This window comes from Cyanistes caeruleus, unplaced genomic scaffold (assembly GCF_971803275.1).
Source record: "Cyanistes caeruleus unplaced genomic scaffold, bCyaCae1.hap1.1 HAP1_SCAFFOLD_116, whole genome shotgun sequence".
NCBI classification, from domain to species: Eukaryota; Metazoa; Chordata; class Aves; order Passeriformes; family Paridae; genus Cyanistes; species Cyanistes caeruleus.
The window spans coordinates 66,016-74,005 of NW_028255916.1; the positions used below are offsets into that span (position 1 = coordinate 66,016).

The 7,990-nt window shown below is 55.1% G+C and overlaps 1 pseudogene; it reads left to right on the forward strand.

The window, feature by feature from the left end:
- Nucleotides 1–524: 524 nt before the first annotated feature.
- LOC111944032 (uncharacterized) lies at nucleotides 525–2,097 on the forward strand (annotated as a pseudogene).
- Nucleotides 2,098–7,990: the final 5,893 nt, after the last annotated feature.

Sequence of the window (7,990 nt, forward strand, 5' to 3'; positions counted from 1 at the left end):
TCTGCAGCCCCTTCGCGCCGGGAGCATCGCGCCCCGCAGCCCGCAGCTCACCGGGGACGGGAACCTCGCCCCGAAGGTCTTGGGCCGTCCTGGCAGGATTTGTTTACAGGGGAAGGGATATTTGGAGCTCACTCGAAGTATCTTTGGGGACCCCTGTTCCTTTTTCTGGGGCCGGGCCGGGCAGAGCGATGTCTGGATCTTGCAGGACTCCAAAGCTGAGCTGAGATGCCCGGTACCGGCAGGGGGAGGGGAGCAGCGAAAAGGGGGGAGCCCCGGGAGTGCCGGAGCCTGAAATGGGGGCCTGGAGAGGGGGGACCCCGAGAGCCGGGAGTGAGGGGAGCCTGGAGAAGGGTCAGCCTGGAGAAGGGATGAGCCTGCAGAGGGGGAAGCCCTGGGACACCAAAGTGGGGACCCCAGGGAAGGGAAACCTCAGGGAGGGATTTTTTCCTCTCAGTCCTGATGCTTTGGAGATTTTCATGGCTGATGACTTCCAGAGATGGACTTGGGCAGGAGGAACCCTGAATCCTAGGTGGTCACCCCTTTTTTTCCCCCCAAACCAGACTTCTCATGCCCAAGCATTAGACAAATGGAGGAGGCAGAGAGGAAGATGCTCTGGGACCCCCAGGCAGGTGAGGAGGAAGTCACTGCCCCTTTCCCCCTCTCTTCTGCTCCATCTCCCAGCCCAGGATGGCCCCCGGCTGAAGGACAGCCCTGCTGCAGATGCCGTCCTGCCAGGGACAGACTGGGCAGAGCTCCTTCCCCTTCCCTGTGGCTTGGAGACAAATCCTCCCTCCCTCCCTCCCTCCCTCCCTCCCTCCCTCCCTCCCTCCCTCCCTCCCTCCCTCCCTCCCCTCCCTCCCTCCCTCCCTCCCTCCCTCCCCTCCCCTCCCTCCCTCCCTCCCCTTGTTCTTTCCTCTTCTTGTTTCTCTTCCTTCTTGATCCCTTTCTTTTTCCCTTTTTTCTTACTGTCCCTTCCTCTCCTTCATCCTTCTCTACCCTCCTTCTTCTCCTTGTTCTTCCCTTCTTCCTTCCTCACTCCTTCCTTTCCTTGTCCCTTCCTCCCCTTGTCCTTCCTCCCCCAGGCACTGAGCTGCAGAGGGAGACCAGGGAGGACAAATCCCCGCAGCAGAACCTCGTGGACGAGGCCGTTTTGAGCAGCTCCAAGGGGCAGGAATCCAATGGGGAGGAAATGCCAAAGGGATCCCCCACAGGGAGGGGCTCCAAACCCATCCCAGGCTGCTCTGAGGAGAAAAGACCCCCCCTTGGCTTCATCCAGAGATCCAACCTGGTGGTCCATGAGCAGCTTCATGCCGGGGAGAAGCCCTACAGGTGCTTGGAATGTGGGAAGAGCTTCAGCCACACCTCCCACCTCTTCATCCACCACCAAGTACACACGGGGCAATGGCCCTACAAGTGCTTGGAATGTGGGAAGAGCTTCAACTGCACCTCCCATCTCATCCCCCACATGCGCCAGCACACAGGGGAACGGCCTTACGAGTGTGGGGAATGTGGGAAGAGCTTCAGCCTGAGCTCTGTCCTGGTCCAGCACCAGAAGATCCACTCTGGGGAACGGCCCTACAAGTGCTTCAGGTGTGGCAAGAGCTTCTGCCAGAAATCCAGCCTGATCAGCCACCAGAAGAGCCACCAGAGTGAGGAACGGCCCTACGAGTGTCCCGAGTGTGGGAAAGGATTTCAGACCAGGTCAAATCTCCTCGGGCATCAGAAAACACACACGGAGGAGAGGCCCTTCTGCTGCTGACTGCAGGAAGGGCTTCAAAGACAACGCCCACCTCACCGTCCACCGGCGCATCCACAGTGGGGAGAGGCCCTACGAGTGTCCCCAGTGTGGGAAGAGCTTCTCCACCAGCTCTAACTGGACCCAACACCAACCAGCAGTAAGGGTGGACTCACTGATTGCACAATTTTGATTTCTTATTGCCCAAGGGTGTCTTCCACAGCCAAATGGTGATGAAGTGGGGCAAAGATCAAGGTTTTGGAGACAGTGGGGTGGAAACCCCTCCAAAAATGCTTCTTTCCTTCCACTCAGTCACAGGGATGCTCAGCCAGCACAAAGAAATCCTTTTGTTTTGGCCTTGATTTTTTTTAATTTCTCTTCTTTCCTTTAAAATATCTAATTTGGGGGTAAAAATAAAGACATTGAATTAAGACATGGGTGAGAACATTGAGGGACATAGACATGGTGGGACATGGAGAGTGACGTGGGGACACATGGACAGGGACATGGCCATTCATGGGGACATGGGGGGACACGGGCACAGATGGACACATGGGGGACAATGCCAGGGGTGGAAACATGGTGGGGACACAGCCATGGCCAGTGACATGTGGGGCCATGGCCATGGCCGCTGCCATGGGGGGAACTTGCAGGGGCTGTGGGGGATGCTGGGTTTGAGGGAGTTGAGGGTTCCTGGCAGGGACTTGGGGCTTGCTGAGGGCTTTGGGGAGCCCAGGCCGAGCGGCTGCGGCTGCGCTGGGAGCCCCTGGCGGAGGTTCTGGGGCAGCTGCTCAAGGACCCCCTGGCCTGGAGCCCCAGCTGGGCATTGGGCTCCTGGAAGGGAATGAACGTCCTTGTGCCCAGGAGGGAAATCCCAGCACCCCCAGGGTGTGGGGGGCAGCTGAGAGGCCACAGCAGACAGCGCTGTCTTCCTCTGTGGAGCCCAAAGAACCTGCCAGCTCAGAGATTTTGGCTCTCCCCTGGAGAGCTTCTCCCGAGGTGAGACACTTTCTCTCATGGAGAGAAAAAGTGTCACTCCCAGAGGCCTTTGAGTTGAATATGTTAATTTGTTACACCCCATTGGTTTTCCTCCCTATCAATCCACCCTGATACACGTATCCCAGTTTCCCCCGCCCCTCTCCTCTATAACTACCCCGAGTTTTCCCCTGTTCAGAGAGCTGCTGTCACTGGCTCCCTTCACTGAGGGCCCTGCTATAATAAAGGCTATTTCTCAGTGGAATGCCATACAGCTCCCTAGCCTCTCTCCCTGTCGCCTGCACGCTGCCACTGAGCTGAGACCACTCACTGGGCAGAGGACGTGCCTGTGCCCCTGGACAGTCCTTTTCAGGACGGCTTCTTCAGGGTAGTCGTGGCACCCCTGCCATTGACACCGGCGCGGCACTCCTCCAGAACTGCACCTCATAATTCCCAAACTCTGGGATTCTTCCCAGGAAAAGGCTGCCAGGAGCTGCCAGAATTGAGTGAAAGGCAGGATTTGAGGCTCAGATTGAACAGGAGGGATCTGGAACTCCCAAAACCAAGCAGAGGGGTGGGGTGGTGGATTGGGTGGCAGTGGGGCAGGGGTGGAAGTGCAGAGGACAAGGGGCGCATGGGAGCTCCATATTGGGTTTGGATGAGTGGCACTCCTCCTTCTTCTTCATCCCGCCTCCTTCTCCTCTCCAGCCCTTCTCCCGCTACTTCCTCCTGCCTCCTCCTCCTCCTCCATCTCTTCTGCTCCCCTGAGCCCAGCGCCCAGCCTTGGATCCCCATTTTTCCAATTCCTTCGCATCCCATGGGAGGAGCCGGGATGGAGCCAGGGCAGATTGGGCTGGGGCAGTGCTGGGCTCTTGGCATGGTCCAGGTACCACCCATGTGCCCCCTCCCCAAATTTCCCTGGTGGCTTCAGGGGTCCCAGCCCTTTTTAGGGTTTGCTGGGTGCTATGCTGGAGTTTGGTGTCTCCCAAGGAGTCCCCAGAACAGGGTGACAGATCGGGGGGACACACGGGGGTCCTGATCCATCCTGGGGCAGCATCTGTCCCTGACAGGGTACCCCCATGGGGTCTCCCCAAGTCCCTCCCCACTGCCCCCCATAAATGGGACAGGGGTGAACTGGGAAGCTTTACTGGGAACACTGGGAGCAGCCGGCCGGGGGCAGAGTCACAGCAGGGCTGGGGGGGCACACGACCCCTCCAAAATCAGCCCAGGGATGGAGCGGGGGATGCTGGCTGGGCCTGAAGCCATGGGGAGGGGCTGCGGCTGCCAGCGGCTCAGGAGCTCTGTGTGCAGAGAAAAGGGGGTGACACTGGGCTGGGGGCCCTGGGGGAGCACACACATTCCGGGAGAGGGAGAATATGGCCCCCAGGACCCCCCCTCACCTTCTTGTGCAGGCAGAAGCTGAGCCCCAGTGCCAGGAAGACGAAGCCCAACATGGAGCCCTCGATCCATATCAGCATCTTCCTGCGGGCAGTGTACAGCAACATCTCTGGGGGTCTGCAGGGGTCAGGATCCCCCCTAAAACCTCTCACAGACACCCCAAGCCCTTCCAAGCACCCTTCCACTCTCACCCACCCCACCAGGACCTCTGAAACGTCCTCCCAGTCCCTTCCCAGCCTCCCCAGGATCCACCAAAGCCCCTCCTGTCCCTATCAGGATCCCACAGCCCCCTCCCAATTTTCCCCCACTGCCCCTGGACCTCCAAACCCTCTCCCAGTTCCTTCCCAGCCCCACCAGGACTCATCAGGAACCCTCTCAGTCTCTTCCCAGCACAATGAACCATATCCCAATCTCTGCTTTCCAATCTTCAGTCTCCATCCAGCCCCTCCAGGCTCACTCAAATCCCTCCCAGTTACACCCAGCACCCCCAAACTCCTTCCCAGTTTCCACCAGGACCCCCAGAACCCCATCCCACCCTCCCCAATAACCTTTAATCCCCTTCTCAGCCATTCTTGGCCCACAAACCCCTCTCCCAGTTTAAATCAGTCTATCTCAAACTCCCTCTCAGTTCCTCCCAGTGTCGCTCTATTGGGAACGGTGAGAAGAACAACACAGACTCTCTTGTGAGTTGAACAGGAGAGCTCTTAAGGTTTATTACCTCAGATCTTTTTTTATAGACCGATACATGAAAGTATAGAAAGTTAAAACTCTTATTGGTCAGTGAACTAACACATCACCATCATTGTTCAGTGGGGTACACCATCCCTCGACCTTCTCTTGCAAGAAAACACGAAACTGACAAACAGCACCTGCAAGGCTGTCTTCTGTCTCTGAGGATTGTTTTAATTCCTCCCCATGATTTCCCAGGCCACTTTCTCAGGTGGGACTGAGAAAGTTATGCAGCCTGCTATTCCACAGGCACTGCGCTCCCTACTTTTGCTCATAGTTAACATCCATACTCCCAGCACACCCCAGTCCCCCTCCCAGCCCCCCCAGTGCCTCCCCCGCTGCCCCCGGCGCTGTGGGGGCCGGGCCGTGCCCCAGTGCCGGCTCAGGGGGTGCTCCAGGCTGCCGTGCTCCACCTGGCAGCTGGAGCTGAGCCCGCATTGCCGGGGGAGTTTCCAGCAGCACCAGGAGCTGCTGGCTCCAGCTCAAGGGCACCAGCGAGATGGACACGCTGGAGGGCACTGGGAGAGAGTGGGGGCACACTGGGATCAGCTGGGTGTGAAATGGTGCCAAGGCCGGTCAGCTCTTCCTCAGCTCCACACCGGGAGTGGAACACACCTCGGGAGCAGGATGACCCGAGGTGTGGCTTAGAGCAATGCTCTACAGCACTTAACAGCTGTCAGACACAGTGTGGAGGCAAGAATGGGGGGAAGGTCTTTCATATTGGGGTTCAGAGAAAGGTTTACTCTCCCAAGGGTCCAGGGACAAAAGACACAGAATACAAGTGTACAGCAATTTATATATGGGGAGGGCCCAGGGGTGGATACAAAACTTCAACCAGTGAGGGATATCCTGGGGAGGGGAATAGGACACATGGACCAATGGGGTGCTGTGGATTAGGGGATTTCCAAAGGGGACGTCCAAGCAGGGGGTTGGCATAAGGCAGGATTGACAGGGAACATTGGGGAACAAGGGGCAGGGTGGACAAGATTGATAGGGAAGGTGCTGGAAAAAGGGGTTGGGATACAATGATGGGCATGGCAGGGGAGGAGATAACTTTGGGTTAAACCAACAAAGCAGGGGGGTAACAGCCTGGCTCGGCTGCAGGGGGGTCCCAGGGTGTGAGGATGGGGGGTTTGGGAGGGTTCCAGTCCTGGATACATGGGTGCACGGGGGTCCTGCTGCAGCGGAATGGGAGTTCAGGGGGATCCCTTCCTATGTTCTGGGGTTCAAGGGGTCCGAGTGCCTGAAAATTGAGGTTCAGGGGGGTTCTGGTGCCCAGAAATGGGGGTTCTGGGAGGTTTCCATTCCTGAGAATGGGGGTTCAGGGGATTCCAGGTTCCAGATAAGGGGGTGCAGGGGTTTTTGGAGCTGGGAAGGGGGTACCAGGGGGTCCTGGTGCTCCAAACTGAACGTTCAAGGGAGTCTCTGTGCCCAGGAAGGGGGGTTCGCCCAGAAATGGAAGCGCAGGGGTTCCCCATTCCCAGTGTAATAAATGGAATTGATTTGTGGTAACTAAATTGTAACTGTTATTAAAGTTATTATTAGAAACAATCAAGAATCAGTGTTATAAAGCAGATGTACCCCTTTGCAGATGTTACATGTCAAAATTAAGGAACAGGATGTAGTTTAGAAAATAAATGGTCAGTAAAATCAGAAAAAGGAGGAAACTTATGGGAAACATTAATGAATATGTATAAGCATACAGTATATAAGTTTAGCTTGAAGTGCTTTGTTTCGTACGTGAGGTGAGGTGAGAAGCGTCCCCCCTACACCCCGTCAGTTTTACTTATGCCTTAAGCATTTGTAACCACTGGCCAATTATATTCACATATATATATATATATATATATATATATATATATATATATATATATATATATATATATATAATATGTATCTGAATATATCTACTAAATTGTATCTCTTTTTTACTAAATTCTATTCTTTTACTAAATTCTATTCTTTTATTATTTTGTATCCAATTTATTAAGCTATGTTATCAATTAATTAAATTTGATTGTTTGGAAATTTGAAAGTCATTTATAACACTACTATATCAAAAGCAGTTCAAAGTGATTACAAACTGTGCTATATCAAAATCCTTGTGATTATAATAATTTGCAAAAGCCAGCACATAATAGCAAAGGGCAACAACAACATAGTTCTTTATCACAAACACAGGGCAGGCTTTTCCCTTGCATGGAGCACTTGGGCCTTCCCCGGGCCCCTTCTGCCCTCCCGCAGAACCAGAGGCATTTTCCAGCGCACACAGTTTGTAAGCAAGAGCCGGCTGCAGCCCAGAAGGCTCCAAGCGCCTCCTTCCAGGCTGACTCTGCAGATGCCGAGGCTGCTCTGGGCTCTGCCAGGCTCTGCTGGGGCTCAGCTCTGGGCGAGGCTGGGCCCGCTCTCCCCTCGCAGTGCTCCGGGCAGCTGAGTCACAGCGGGAGAAGGACAGGACACCTCAAGGGATTGAGGTTTAACAGAGATTTTATTCAAATAACTGCCATAACAAGCAGGCTGTCCTAACTATTCTAACTAACTAGCAGTCCTAACTACCCTAACTAACTACTTGTTCTAACTACTGTAATGAAAATTGGCCTCCTGTGCTTCATCTCCTCCTGCGCTGCTCCCTCAGTTGCTTTGCTGCAGTGATCAGAGGGGTCAGGCTGGAGAGAGGCTTGGCTGATGACAAAAATGGGTGCTGCCCAAGGGATAAAAAAGAAAGAAATGAACTGTTACTTTCCAGACTCAAGTTCCTCACAGGCTCTGTTGCAACAGGACAAAGGGGAATGGTTTGAAAGTCAAGAGAGGGAAGCAGGCTCAGATTAGATGTAAAGAAGAATTGCTGTAGCAGGAGAGTGGGGAAGCACTGAGAGAGGGAGCCCAGAGATGTGGGAGGTGGCTCCTCCCTGGAAACATCCAGGCTCAGGTCAGGCAGGGCTCTGAGCCACCTGATGTGCTTGAAGATGTCCCCGCTCGTGGCGGGGCACCAGCTCCAGATGAGCTCGACAGGAGCCTGCCAAGCCAAAGCAGGCGAGGATTCTGCTGGCTTTGCGTGTGAAAAGCAGCGGGACTGGAGATGATGGGAGGGGGGCCCCACAAGAAAAGCCCTCCCTGGCGCTGCCGTTTCCCCCGCAGCCGCTTGGCATTCAC